The following is a 15,151-nucleotide window of genomic DNA, read 5'->3' on the forward strand; positions in this document are numbered from 1 at the left end:
ACTTACGCTATTGGTGACACTATACCTACTGTGGGTGTGACAGAGGGAGAGCAAGAGCGTGTGAAGGAATTTCAGTTCCATTGGCTGCAGGTCATATTTATACTAGGGCAGCCTTGTTACCTATGCACACAGTGTGTGTGTGTGTGTGTGTGTGTGTGTGTGTGTGTGTGTGTGAGCTGACCCCTGTCAGAGGGCCTTGTTGCCACCCCAGCCCACTCCTCCCAAAATAATGCCTAAGCCCCTTCAGAACTCTGTTAGTACAACAGCGTCTGAGCTTAGTTCAAAGTAAATGGGGGTCTGAGTGTCCATGACAACTTCTCATTTAATCTGGTAGATTCTGCAAAGGTAAACTGAAAAATCATTGGGAAATAGACAGTAGGTTGCTTTGTAAATTGTACTTGAAAAGACAGTTATTTTGACATTTAAAAAATCTAGTTGTCTTCTTTACTTGAATGTAGTTAGGCAGCACCTTAACAACGGTTAAATCAAATAACATTTGATTTGTCACATGTGCTGAATACTGCAGCTGTAGACCTTACCATGAAATGCTTACTAACAAGCCATTAAACCAACAATGCAGAATTATTTTTAAAGTAAGAACATATTTGCTAAAAAAAGTACCACAGTAAAATAACAATAACAAGGCTATATACAGGGGATAGTGGTACCGTTTAGTAGTTTTATAACTTAGGGGTAGAAGCTGTTAAGGAGCCTTTTGGTCCTAGACATGGTGCTCCGGTACCGCTTGCCATGTGGTAGCAGAGAAAGCAGTCTATGATGGCTGGAGTCCTTGACAATTTTTAGGTCCTTCCTCTGACACCGCCTGGTATAGAGGTGTGGCAGGAAGCTTGGCCCCAGTGATGTACTGGGCCATACGCATTACCCTCTGTAGCGCCTTGCCGAGCAGTTGCTATGCCATGCGGTGATGCTCTCAATGGTAAAAGTGTAGACCTTTTTGAGGATCTGAGAACCGATGCCAAATCTTTTCAGTCTCCTGAGAGGGGTAATAGACATTGTCATGCCCTCTTTTTTTAAATATTTATTTAACTAGGCAAGTCGGTTAAGAACAAATTCTAATTTACAATGACAGCCTAGGAATAGTGGGTTAACTGCCTTGTTCAGGGGCAGAAGGACAGATTTTTACCTTGTCAGCTAAGGGATTCGATGTAGCAACCTTTCGGTTACTGGCCCATCACTCTAAACACTAGGTACCCTCATCACGACTGTCTTGTTGTGTTTGCACCATGATGGTTGGTTAGTGATGTGGACACCAAGGAACTTGAAGCTCTCGACACGCTCCACTACAGCCTCATCAATGTGAATCGGGGAGTGCTTGCCCCTCCTGTTCCTGTAGTCCACGATCAGCTCTTTTGTCTTGCTCACATTGAGGGAGAGGTTGTGTCCTGAACCCACACTGCCAGGTCTCTGACTTCATCCCTAAATCAAATAAAATAAAATGTATTTATAAAGCCCTACTGACATCAGCGGATATCTCAAAGTGCTGTACAGAAACCCAGCCTAAAACCCCAAATGGCAGGCAATGCAGGTGTAGAAGCACGTTGGCTAGGAAAAACTCCCTAGAAAGGCCAGAACCTAGGAAGAAACCTAGAGAGGAACCAGGCTATGAGGGGTGGCCAGTCCTCTTCTGGCTGTGCCGGGTGGAGATTATAACAAAACATGGCCAAGATGTTCAAATGTTCATAGATGACCAGCATGGTCAAATAATAATAATCACAGTGGTTGTTGAGGGTGCAACAGGTCAGCACCTCAGGAGAAAATGTCAGTTGACCTTTATTAGCCGATCATTCAGAGTATCTCTACCGCTCCTGCTGTCTCTAGAGAGTGGAAAACAGCAGGTCTGAGACAGGTAGCACGTCCGGTGAACAGGTCAAGGTTCCATAGCCGCAAGGAGTCATCAGGCCAGGTAGTCCTGAGGCACGGTCCTAGGGTTTAGGTCCTCCGAGAGAGAGAAAGAAAGAATTAGAGAGAGAATACTTAAATTCACACAGGACACCGGATAAGACAGGATAAATATTCCAGATTTAACAAACTGACCCTAGCCCCCTGACACATAAACTACTGCAGCATAAATACTGGATGCTAAGACAGGAGGGGTCTGGAGACACTGTGGCCCCATCCGACAATACCCACGGACAGGGGCAAACAGGCAGGATATAACCCCACCCACTTTGCCAAACCACAGCCCCCACACCACTAGAGGGATATTTTCAACCACCAACTTACCATCCTGAGACAAGGCAGAGAATAGCCCACAAAGATCGCCGCCACGGCACAACCCAAGGGGGGGCGCAAACCCAGACAGGAAAATCAGGTCAGTGACTCAACCCACTCAAGTGACGCACCCCTCCTATGGATGGCATGGAAGAGCACCAGTAAGCCAGTGAGTCAGCCCCTGTAATAGGGTTAGAGGCAGAGAATCTCAGTGGAGAGAGACGGGAACCGGCCAGGCAGAGACAGCAAGGGCAGTTCATTGCTCCAGTGCCTTTCCGTTCACCTTCACACTCCTGGGCCAGACTACACTCAATCATAGGACCTACTGAAGAGATGAGTCTTCAATAAAGACTTAAAGGTTGAGACCGAGTCTGCATCTTTCACATGGGTAGGCAGACCATAAAAATTGAGCTCTATAGGAGAAAGCCCTGCCTCCAGCTGTTTGCTTAGAAATTCTAGGCCTGCATCTTGTGACTGTAGCGTACGTGTAGGTATGTACGGCAGGACCGAATCAGAAAGATAGGTAGGAGCAAGCCCATGTAATTCTTTGTAGGTTAGCAGTAAAACCTTGAAATCAGCCCTTGCCTTAACAGGAAGCCAGTGTAGAGAGGCAAGCACTGGGGGAATATGATCAAATTTTTTAGTTCTAGTCAAGATTCTAGCTGCCGTGTTTAGCACTAACTGAAGTTTATTTAGTGTTTTACCCGGGTAGCCGGAGAGTAGAGCATTGCAGTAGTCTAGCCTAGAAGTAACAAAAGCATGCATGAATTTTTCTGCATCATTTTTGGACAGAAAGTTTCTGATTTTTGCAATGTTACGTAAATGGAAAAAGCTGTCCTTGAAACAGTCTTGATACGTTTGTCAAAAGAGAGATCAGGGTCCAGAGTAATGCCGAGGTCCTTCACAGTTTTATTTGAGACGACTGTACAACCATAAAGATTAGTTGTCAGATTCAACAGAAGATCTCTTTGTTTCTTGGGACAAGCATCTCTGTTTGGTCCGAGTTTAAAAGTAAAACATTTGCAGCCATCCACTTCCTTATGTCTGAAACACAGGCTTCCAGCTAGGGCAATTTTGGGCTTCACCATGTTTCATCGACATGTACAGCTGTGTGTCATCCGCATAGCAGGGAAAGTTAACATTATGTTTTCGAATGACATCACCAAGAGGTAAAATACAGTGGGGAGAACAAGTATCTGATACACTGCCGATTTTGCAGGTTTTCCTACTTACAAAGCATGTAGAGGTCTATAATTTTTATCATAGGTACACTTATGTGACATAAATACTTATGTCATGCAATAAAATGCAAATTAATTACTTAAAAATCATACAATGTGATTTTCTGGATTTTCCGTCTCTCACAGTTGAGGTGTGATAAAAAATACAGACGTCTACATGCTTTGTAGGAAAACCTGCAAAATCGGCAGTGTATCAAATACTTGTTCTCCCCACTGTATATAGTGAAACCAATAGTGGTCCTAAAACAGAACCTTGAGGAACACCAAAATGTACAGTTGATTTGTCAGGACAAACCATCCACAGAGACAAACTGATATCTTTCCGACAAATAAGATCTAAACCAGAACTTGTCCGTGTAGACCAATTTGGGTTTCCAATCTCTCCAAAAGAATGTGGTGATTGATGGTATCAAAAGAGGCACTAAGGTCTAGGAGCACGAGGACAGATGCAGAGCCTCTGTCTGACGCCATTAAAAGGTCCTTACCACCAACACAAGTGCAGTCTCAGTGCTATGATGGGGTCTAAAACCAGACTGAAGCGTTTCGTATACATTGTTTGTCTTCAGGAAGGCAGTGAGTTGCAAAAAGCTTTTTCAAAAAGTTTTGAGAGGAATGGGAGATTCGATATAGGCTGATATTTTTAAAATATTTTCTGGGTCAAGGTTTGGCTTTTTCAAGAGTCTTTATTACTGCCACTTTTAGTGAGTTTGGTACACATCCAGAGGATAGAGAGCTGTTTATTATGTTCAACATAGGAGGGCCAAGCACAGGAAGCAGCTCTTTCAGTAGTTTAGTTGGAATAGGGTCCAGTATGCAGCTTGAAGGTTTAGAGGCCATGATTATTTTCATCATTGTGTCAAGAGTTATAGTACTAAAACACTTGAGTGTCTCCCTTGATCCTAGGTCCTGGCAGAGTTGTGCAGACTCAGGACACCTGAGCTTTGGAGGAATACGCAGATTTAAAGAGGAGTCCGTAATTTGCTTTCTAATCCTTTCTAATGGCTGTCTCATCATTGTCGGTGATGTCTCATCGTTGTCGGTGATAAGACCTACCACTGTTGTTTTGTTGGCAAACTGAATGATGGTGTTGGGAATCGTGCTTGGCCATGCAGTTGTGGGTGAACAGAGACTACAGAGGGGACTAAGCACGCACATTACACACTAGTGTGTAACGGTACCAAATATGATTTTCTTCCTTTCATGGGACCTGGAGCCGTATTCATAAAGCTTCTCAGAGTAGGAGTGCTGATTAGGGCTGTTGCTGATCTAGGATCAGTTTCGTCTTTTAGATCATAAGGATCAAGATTACAAGGACACACACATTGCTCCTAGATCCGCACTCCTACTACAAGAAGCTTTATGACCTGATAAGAAAAAAGCATGTGGCCTTAATGTCCCGTCAATTAGAATCTAAAGAACGTAATGTAGAAGTACTCGCTTTTTAGCAATAAAAGATGCATGCTCCCCCTATATGACAGTAGTTTAATTTCTTTCCCCCATTAATTACTTTGTACTTGCACTGTAAAACATTATTTAATTGCTATCAGGATGACCGGACCTCGATGCTGCTCTCTTAGCTATGGAGGAGTTGAGTTTAAATGATAATAGGATAAAATAACATTATTAGGTTTCATGTGTGAAAGTACTTATGAGAAAGGAGTTTGAAGCTTGTATCCATTCTCTTTCTGTACACCAACACAGGTGATCAGTGGCTCAATAGAACACATCTAATGATTTACCTCTAATCAACTGTGTCTTTTAATCCCTAAGAGTGCCATTCTTCTATTTTACTTTTCTATTACCAAGAGCGTAAGTTAGATATCATTACGCATGCAGTGTGTGAATAGAGTAATTGTGAGATAGGGAGAGGGAGTGCTGCTAGCATGGGGCCTTTAGAGAGACAGCCTGGTGTGTGTTTGTACTGTTAAACAGACACACCCACACTAGCCCTGCTCTTTTACACCTGCAATAATCACATGAACCATGACAGACGGACTGTTATAATAGTTCCAAGATTGAGAGTGTGTGTGTGTGTGTGTGTGTGTGTGTGTGTGTGTGTGTGTGTGTGTGTGTGTGTGTGTGTGTGTGTGTGTGTGTGTGTGTGTGTGTGTGTGTGTGTGTGTGTGTGTGTGTGTGTGTGTGTGTGTGTGTGTTGGGAACGTTTTTTGTAGCCTACTGCATTATGAAGCATTTCATATTGTGTGAAAGGCTGGTATTGTAATACTATACATCCAGACTGAATTTGTCTGCAAAATTGAAGACATATCTTGCAATGGAGCGACACTTTTAATTGGAAAATAATTCTATCCGCATTCATTCAGCATTACCACAATGAGTCAAATGGCGTAAAAATGAATCATCTCAGTTGAGCTCAACGGCACAGAGCTCCTTCTTCTCACTCTCTTCTGTTTGTTTTTGCCTTTGCCGACATCCCATCTGTCTGAAGAAATTTGCATGGCAGTTACTTGAGATGTGGGAAGAAATACTTCGCTCTTTTAACCTTTAGAAAACATTGCTTTAGAATAACATTCACATGGTTGAGATAGGATTTGAGAGAGTTAAATAATCATGTCACAGTTCAAATTTACAACTGTGTCTAAACAATTGCAGCTATTGTAATAGACGTGATCTTGAGCAGGCGTTTGGGCCAGGCAACTGTCAATTGTGTACCTTGGTGTTATTAACCCCACTGCAACCTTCCTCAGTGACTTTCAGGGTTGGAGCAGGTGTTTCTGGCATGAATGATGTATTCAGTTATGGGTTGATTAACTGTTCTGGGTTCTTGACTTATTTTATGTTCGTAGGCAGTGACAATCTTTAACTGCCTGATCAAATTAATATACAGATCAGTAGATAGAGTAGCAATGAATGGGGATTATGTCCTCAAATTACTTTGACTAAATGTGATGCGACACATTTGCAAATTAAACTGTGTTGACAATAATGAAAACGTAATTTGGGGAATCTTCATGGTAAATACATTGTTGGGGTTAATTACATTTCAACAATCTGTGCTAGGGATAAAACCCTACCAAATAATCAAGGTAATCAATATTTAATTGATGTGGTTGTCAACTAGGCATAATGGTGCAAAACACTCCAACAAAATATGTTCTTATGAAATCTTGTTTTCAGGTTTCTGTACAGAGAGGAAGCAAAATGGAATGACCAAAAGGCAACTGGCGGCCTTCCTTTTGAAGGCCCTCAGATCAATTAAACAATCTATAAATAAATCATTTAGGAACTCATTTGGGGTCTCAACTTACTGTTGCAAGTTAGAATAGTAGAATAGGTGCAATTTAGAAATGTGGTTGTGCATCAGCAGTTTTTATCTTGTGTTTTTATGTGAACAAATGTTTAATTATAATAAGGTTGGTAGCAACGTCAAATCGTTATGGAAACCTGTTGCAGTTCAAGTTGACTACTAAACTCGCAATGCTCTTTCTACCGGCTGCCTGGCCAGCTAGCTAGCAAATCAAAGCTAGCTACACACAATAATACCAAAGTCAATATCAGACCATGGAGTGGTTTGGAATTAATCATTTTCTAACTGCAAGCACCGCAAAGCATTCATTAGCCTGCTATTCAATGGAGTGCCTGTGTGGTCCCAGAAAGTTTAAAATAGTTGAAAATGATAAAAATTCAACATTGGCTATGCTGTCAATGAAGCATGATTTATGCCGTGCTCAAAACAACTTAACTCGGAACTGAGAAGTCTGACTTCAGTGAGTTCAAGACAACTGGGAACTCAGAAAAAACAAGCTCCAACTGGCAAAATACGTTTTGTACAGTCATCCAACTCGGAATTGTAAATCGGGAACTCGGGCCTCTTTCTACATGAATATCACTGAAAGCACCATAAATTCAGAGAATGACAGAATTTGATGACAAATTTCGCCCAAAAAGGAACTCCCCGCCACCTTCCTGTTCAAGTGAGCACAGCACAACAAGGTGACCCTAATAATTTGGTATATTTTCACCTCTTAATTTCACCAAATATTCTGACTTGGTGGTGCACATGTAGCCTATAACCTATTTTAGAGAAATGTAATCTTCAAATAATGTAAGAGCTTTCATTATCTGTTGATATGCCCCCTGCTGAAGAAATAGTTATGTTGACTACATCCGTCTTAGCTCGCTCATTAATATCTTAATCGAAATTACGGATTACCTCTTATCTGCTTGTCGTCCTCGTATGCAATAGTTTGTACACCTCATTTGTCAGTAGAAACCACATCTGTTTAAGCAAGTCAGCCATAAAAGCTATGTTTTTTAACAGGCAGTAAATGAGGATGAAAAACTGTTTCGCTGCCAGACAAGGCTCCGCTGATAGCCATGTGTAGCGGTGGTAAGGTGTTGGGACAGCTTTATGTAGGTGCTAACAGTCTGTGGGCACCGTTTGTCACCGTTAGAGTACAATTAATGTATTGTTTAGTGTGGTGTAGTGTAGTGTAGTGGCTTTGCTGGCATCCATCCCACATTATTAAATGTTTTGCCCCACCAAGATTTACATGCTAAAATCGCCACTGGACATGTGTATGTATTGATGATAATGTATGATAGACATTATTGCAATCTTAAAGTTGTTTTCCAATTAATTTCCAGTGTAGTGGGAGCGGCTTTATCGCAATGCTACACTACATGAACAAAAGTATGTGGACACCTGCTCGTCGAACATTTCATTCCAAAATCATGGGCATTAATATGAAGTTGGTCTCCCCTTTGCTGCTATAACAGTTTTCACTAGATTTTGGAACATTTCTGTGGAGACCTGCTTCCATTCAGCCACAAGAGCATTAGTGAGGTCGAACACTGAGGTAGAGCCTTATAGTTGCAAAGAAAAAGCCATATCTCAGACTGGCCAATAAAAAGAAAAGATTACGATGGGCTAAAGAACACAGACACTGGAGAGAGGAATCTGCCAAGAAGTCCAGCATCCTGGAGTCGCCTCTTCACTGTTGACATTGAGACTGGTGTTTTGCGGGTACTATTTAATGAAGCTGCCTGTTGACCACTTGTGAGGTGTCTGTTTCTCAAACTAGACACTCTAATGTACTTGTCGTCTTGCTCAGTTGTGCACCGGGGCCTCCCACTCCTCTTTCTATTCTGGTTAGAGCCAGTTTGCGCTGTTCTGTGAAGGGAGTAGTACACAGCGTTGTACAATATCTTCATTTTCTTGGCAATTTCTCGCATGGAATAGCCTTAATTTCTCAGAACAAGAATAGACTGACGAGTTTCAGAAGAAAGGTTTTTGTTTGTGGCCATTTTGAGCCTGTAATCAAACCCACAAAGGCTGATGCTCCAGATACTCAACTAGTCTAAAGAAGGACAGTTTTATTGCTTCTTTAATCAGAACAACAGTTTTCAGCTATGCTAACATAATTGAAAAAGGGTTTTCTAATGATCATTTAGCTTTTTAAAACTTTAAACTTGGATTAGCTAACACAACGTGCCATTGGAACACAGGAGTGATGTTTGGTGATGATGGGCCTCTCTACACCTATGTAGATATTCCATAAAAAATCTGCTGTTTCCGGCTACAAAAGTAACTTACAACATTAACATTTTAATAGATATAAAATGTGCTTTTTTTAAAAAACAAGAACATTTCTAAGTGACCCCAAACATTTGAACGGTAGTGTAGATGTTACCATTTTAGTAATCAACCGAGCTAGCTAGTAACCTTTTTATTTTTGTCTTTCAGATGGACCGGAAGCCCAGTGCCAACACTTGGGTCTGTAGCTGCCATTTTCCGGTGGGAAAGAGAAAGGGCCCTATACTTACCAGAAAAGGTAGCTCATCCACCATGGCAGAAGAGGAAGATCCAGACTGTTGATTGGGAAACAAGAACAAATAGCGAGTCATGAGGATTGGGAGTTGAGGGACCAGTTGTCACATTGTCCAAGGTGTATTTGTGTTATTATAAACTATGAGTTTTCTGTCCTGATAAAGATTATGATACCGCATTGAAAAAGACCCACTGCTGATCAAATGTCTTTTTGTTTTCAAGGACAACAGGAGTGAATCCTTCAGGCAGTGCACGATCAACGCCACCCTCAGCTACGTGATCTGCTGGAAGTGATGTACTCTCTCACTCTGGGGGTAAGGCATCATTTAAACATCACAGATATATATTCCCACTGTGCCCAAGATAAAAATGCAATGTGAATTGCTTTTTGAGTAAAACTTTTATGTAATATAACCTATTCTGGGAGCCTTGCGCGCGTGTGTGTGTGTGTGTGTGTGTGTGTGTGTATTGTCTTCCCTGAAAAGAGGTACTGACAGGAGGAGCAATAAGAGTATGGTGGCAAAATTACAAACTTTGTTTTGCACATGCGTTGTATGAGCCTTAACCTGTACATTTCCACTGTCTGTTTCTCTCATGTAAGAAGAAGCCAGTGTTTTTTCCCCTCTTGTTTCTGAGCAACTTGGTCACGCGGCCAAAGACAAAGAGCCTCTGAGAATGACAACACAGTTTTTGGTCCATCCTGTTCTTTTTGTATATCTTTCAAGGGCACAGCTGTGTGGAGATATGAAGAGAACAGAGACTAGCTTAAGCAACAGCGACAATTCTATCAGCAAAAAGAAGTAACAAAACTGACGTGATCACTTGTTTGTGCGCTATGTTCCCACCAAGATCTCACACACCTGCTAAACTGCCATGTAGACAGAGGTTGTATTTTTCTATAAAGGCTGAGACAAAACTCCTTTTTGTTAGGCTCTTAAAAACCTCTACAGGATCGGTGGGTCCCCCGCGGGACGGTTGAGCAAACGTAGGCCAATGTGATTAGCATGAGGTTGTAAGTATCAAGAACATTTCCCGGGACATAGACATATCTTATATTGGCAGAAAGCTTAAATTCTTGTCAATCTAACTGCACTGTCTAATTTACATGAGCTATTACAGTGAAATAATATTGTTTAAGGAGAACTAGAACATTTATTAATAAACCAATTAGGCACATTTGGGCAGTCTTGATATGAAAGTTTTAACAGAAATTAAATGATTCATTGGACCAGTCTAAAACATAGCAAAGACACTGCTGCCATCTAGTGGCCAAAATCTAAATTGCGCCTGTGCTGGCATAATACATAATGGCATTTGTCTTGCATTTCATAGATGATGGTACAAAAAAAATATTAAAAATCACGTTTTTTCTATGTATTATCTTTTACCAGATCTAATGTGTTATATTCTTCTACATGAATTTAACATTTCCACAAACTTCTGTGTTTCCTTTCAAATGGTATCAAGAATATGCATATCCTTGCTTCAGGTCTTGAGCTACAGGCAGTTAGATTTGGGTGTGTAATTTTAGGTGAAAATTGGATCCTTATTAAAAGGTTATTAACTCAGCACTGTTGTTGAGTGGATTGTTAACCAGCTCCAAATGTGCAAATCTTAAAATAAAAAGTAGTTTTTCTGAAGAATCTGCAGTTTCTCTTCCCTTTGATTAGAATTTCCACAACAATTTTTTTTTTTGTAAAAAAAAATAAATGTTTTTGCCCATTTTCATGGTATCCAATTGGTAGTTACAATCTTGTCTCATCACTGCAACTCCTGTACGGACTCGGGAGAGGCAACGTTTGAGTTTTTGTGCGTCCTCCGAAACACATCCCAACCAAGCAATACAGCTTTTTGACACATTTCCCACTTAACCCGGAAGCCAGCTGCACCAATGTGTCGGAGGAAATACAGTACAGCTGGCGAACGTGTCAGTGTGCACTGCGCACAACATTTTGTATAGGGGGAAATACTGTATGGGTACAGAATTCTAAACTACATAATGAAATTAAAACATATGTTGATGGAAAAGAAATGCCCCCTTTTGAATTAACTCATGATCCATTTATTTTTGCATTAACCCATAATTCATTTTAAGAAAGGAAGACGTCCCTAACTAAATACTGTTTGTTTTGCTTTTGTTTGTCTGTGTGTGTGTGTGTGTGTGTGTATAGATGGTGTTTTACAATGGGAGCCAAGAGCAGAAGGGGAGAACCCTGTACCCTGAACCTGCTGACTGGACTGGTAAGGTAATGGTGGATAAGTGGGGTAGGGACATTCCTGAACAGGTACCAAACTTTCTCTTGAAAGGCACATTAAGCAAAGTTTTGTTAGCAGAATGTACAAAGAGGTTACAGGACTTTGAGAGATAAACCAAGAAAGGCAAGTAGAATAGACTGGGGATGATTTTAGGAAGTGGGAAAGAGAAGCAGAGAAGGGCAGACAAGAAAATGTAAGGAATAATGGTGAATGATGAGAAACAATGACAAAACTGGCATTATCAGTTGTTTGTGTGCTATGTTCCCACCATGATCTCACACACCTGCTAAACTGCCACGTAGACAGAGGGTGTATTTTCCTATAAAGGCTGAGACCCAACCCTTGTTTGTTGGGCTCTTACCTCTGCACTGTTGTTGAGTGGATTGTTAACCAGAACCTTGTGACAAAAAGCCCTGACTCCTGCACATCCATCCCTGTAGCCATTTGAATGCCTTGATGCCATCTTCTTCATCCTCTGTCCCCCACTTTACAGACAACACCCCATCCAGCGACTATTCGCAGCGACAGAGTAACGCATTTGTTCCTGTTCATTGCTCCACAATTGCTGGCTGTCAACCTCCCTCTCCTCATGGTGTGCCAGTCAGGGTTGGTGTGCTGTTCAACTGTTGCCTGCCATATAGCCCCCTGCTCCACCACCGACAGCGCCATGCCAGCCAGGATGCCTGCATGCCCCAGGTGCCCCTGTTTTTTTAACAATGTCTGGTACAGACTGGGATGACAGGGAGGGTAGCGGTTGTTCTGGCTCAGGTTCAAGGAGCCATGCCATTCCACTGAACCTGCCGCAGAGACGGTACCTTAGCCACTGAAGATCGTCCTCTGTGGGCTCTTGGGACAGAGGGTTCAAGTCTTCGGCCAGGTACAGATCCCCCACTGACTGCAACTGGTTGGGCCATGGCTGGCTTCCTCCACTCGCATTCCACATCAGTACGGACGATATTATGAACCGCCAAAATAGGCTGCATGGCTGCATGCATGGCTAGCTCCACGGAGGCATTCACATGTGGTAGAGAGAATCCCCTGGTCACCTATAGAGATCTGCCAAGAGGAAGGAGGTTAAATCAAATCAAAGTTTACAGTGAAGTACTTACTTACAGGCCCTAACCAACCAATTGTGAACAATAGATAAGAAAGAAATAAGAAACAACAGTAAAAAGACAGTGAAAAATGACAGTAGCGAGGCTATTTATAGTAGTGAGGCTATAACAGTAGCAAGGCTATATACAGGCACCAGTTAGTCGGGCTAATTGAGGTAGTATGTACATGTAGGTATGGTTGAAGTGACTATGCATATATGATAAACAGAGAGTAGCAGTAGTGTAAAAGAGGGGGTGGTGGGTGGTGGGACACAATAAAGATAGTCTGGGTAGCCAATCTGAGGGCACCGGTTAGTCGGGCTAATTGAGGTAGTATGTACATGAATGTATAGTTAAAGTGACTATGCATATATGATAAACAGAGAGTAGCAGCAGCGTAAAAAGAGGGGTTGGGGGGAGCCACAATGCAAATATTCCAGGTAGCCATTTGATTACCTGTTCAGGAGTCTTGTGGCTTGGGGGTAAAAGCTGTTGAGAAGCCTTTTGATCCTAGACCTGGGACTCCGGTATCGCTTGCCGTGAGGTAGTAGAGAGAGCAGTCTATGACTGGGGTGGCTGGGGTCTTTGACAATTGCCCATGTCTTCCAATGCATGACTGTGAACACCTTGAAATATATTTGTTGTAAGAAATGTGCTATATAAATACATTTTTATTTGATTGATGACATTACAACTGTAGAATATTTAATAAACTGTGATTTTCACATGAGGACAAGTGCAGTTTTTCCATAAACCTGTAATTGATAATTGGAGATTTTATCACTTTACATATCAATCGTATAGTTGGAAGAATCCTACAAATCAAAACTGTGAATGCATGTACCACTCTGGATAAATAAATACTGTGCCTTTGAAGATTTGTCTCTGGTCATGAAACTACAATACAGGCTGGATGTCAAAACAAAGTCAATTCTGAATGTCAATTGATTTTTAAATTTATTCTCATCAACATTCTTGAACTGAGTTATCACTCATCGAAGTCTGGTATCCGGGGATGTCACTCCCTGATCTGTTTCACCTGTCCTTGTGCTTGTCTCCACCTCCCTCCAGGTGTCGACCATCTTCCCATTATCCCATGGGTACTTATACCTGTGTTTTCTGTCTGTGCGAATTTGTTTTGTTCGTTCAAACCTACTAGTGGTTTCCCTCGCTCCTGTCCTTGCCATAGTCCCTGTTTTCTAGTTTCCTGGTTTGGACCTTTCCTACCTGCCCTGAACCTGCCTGCCGTCCTGTACTTTTGCCTCTACACTGGATTACCGACCCCTGCCTGACCTGAGTCCGCCTGCTGTTCCGGTGCCTTACACCCTCTCTGGATTACCGACCCCTGCCTGACCTGAGTCCGCCTGCTGTTCCGGTGCCTTACACCCTCTCTGGATTACCGACCCCTGCCTGACCTGAGTCCACCTGCTGTTCCGGTGCCTTACACCCTCTCTGGATTACCGACCCCTGCCTGACCTGAGTCCGCCTGCTGTTCCGGTGCCTTACACCCTCTCTGGATTACCGACCCCTGCCTGACCTGAGTCCGCCTGCTGTTCCGCTGCCTTACACCCTCTCTGGATTACCGACCCCTGCCTGACCTGAGTCCGCCTGCTGTTCCGGTGCCTTACACCCTCTCTGGATTACCGACCCCTGCCTGACCTGAGTCCGCCTGCTGTTCCGGTGCCTTACACCCTCTCTGGATTACCTACCCCTGCCTGACCTGAGTCCGCCTGCTGTTCCGGTGCCTTACACCCTCTCTGGATTACCGACCCCTGCCTGACCTGAGTCCGCCTGCTGTTCCGCTGCCTTACACCCTCTCTGGATTACCGACCCCTGCCTGACCTGAGTCCGCCTGCTGTTCCGCTGCCTTACACCCTCTCTGGATTACCGACCCCTGCCTGACCTGAGTCCGCCTGCTGTTCCGGTGCCTTACACCCTCTCTGGATTACCGACCCCTGCCTGACCTGAGTCCGCCTGCTGTTCCGCTGCCTTACACCCTCTCTGGATTACCGACCCCTGCCTGACCTGAGTCCGCCTGCTGTTCCGGTGCCTTACACCCTCTCTGGATTACCGACCCCTGCCTGCCTTGACCCGTTGTTTGCCTGCTCCTGTTTAATGAATACACTTTCGTTCCTTCAACACTGTCTGCACCTGGGTCATACCTTAAAACGTAATCGGGCTAATCTGGTTAATGATTAAATGGCTCTTTCCTTGTAGAATGTTGGTGGCAGTATAGAACATGTTGTATTGCTAAGATTTTCAAATTTAACTTAATAGCTACATTGACGTAGACAGGATAAACTTCATCCCTCATGCTGGCCCTGACCAAACCGGTAAATTGCCCCTCACTATAGCTGCACTTCTCTACATGGCCAGACTTCTAGTGGTCTTCTCCCCTTTTAGTGCTCATACTTGAAAAATGCCATAAGATCTAAAATGGACACAAGTCAACATGCAGTACAAACAATTATACATGTCACTATTTTTGATCTACTGCTCTGCTAACTAGCTAGGTAAAGTGTGGTAAGTAGCTAGCTAAG

This window comes from Oncorhynchus clarkii, chromosome 17 (genome assembly GCF_045791955.1).
Source record: "Oncorhynchus clarkii lewisi isolate Uvic-CL-2024 chromosome 17, UVic_Ocla_1.0, whole genome shotgun sequence".
Classification (NCBI taxonomy): Eukaryota; Metazoa; Chordata; class Actinopteri; order Salmoniformes; family Salmonidae; genus Oncorhynchus; species Oncorhynchus clarkii.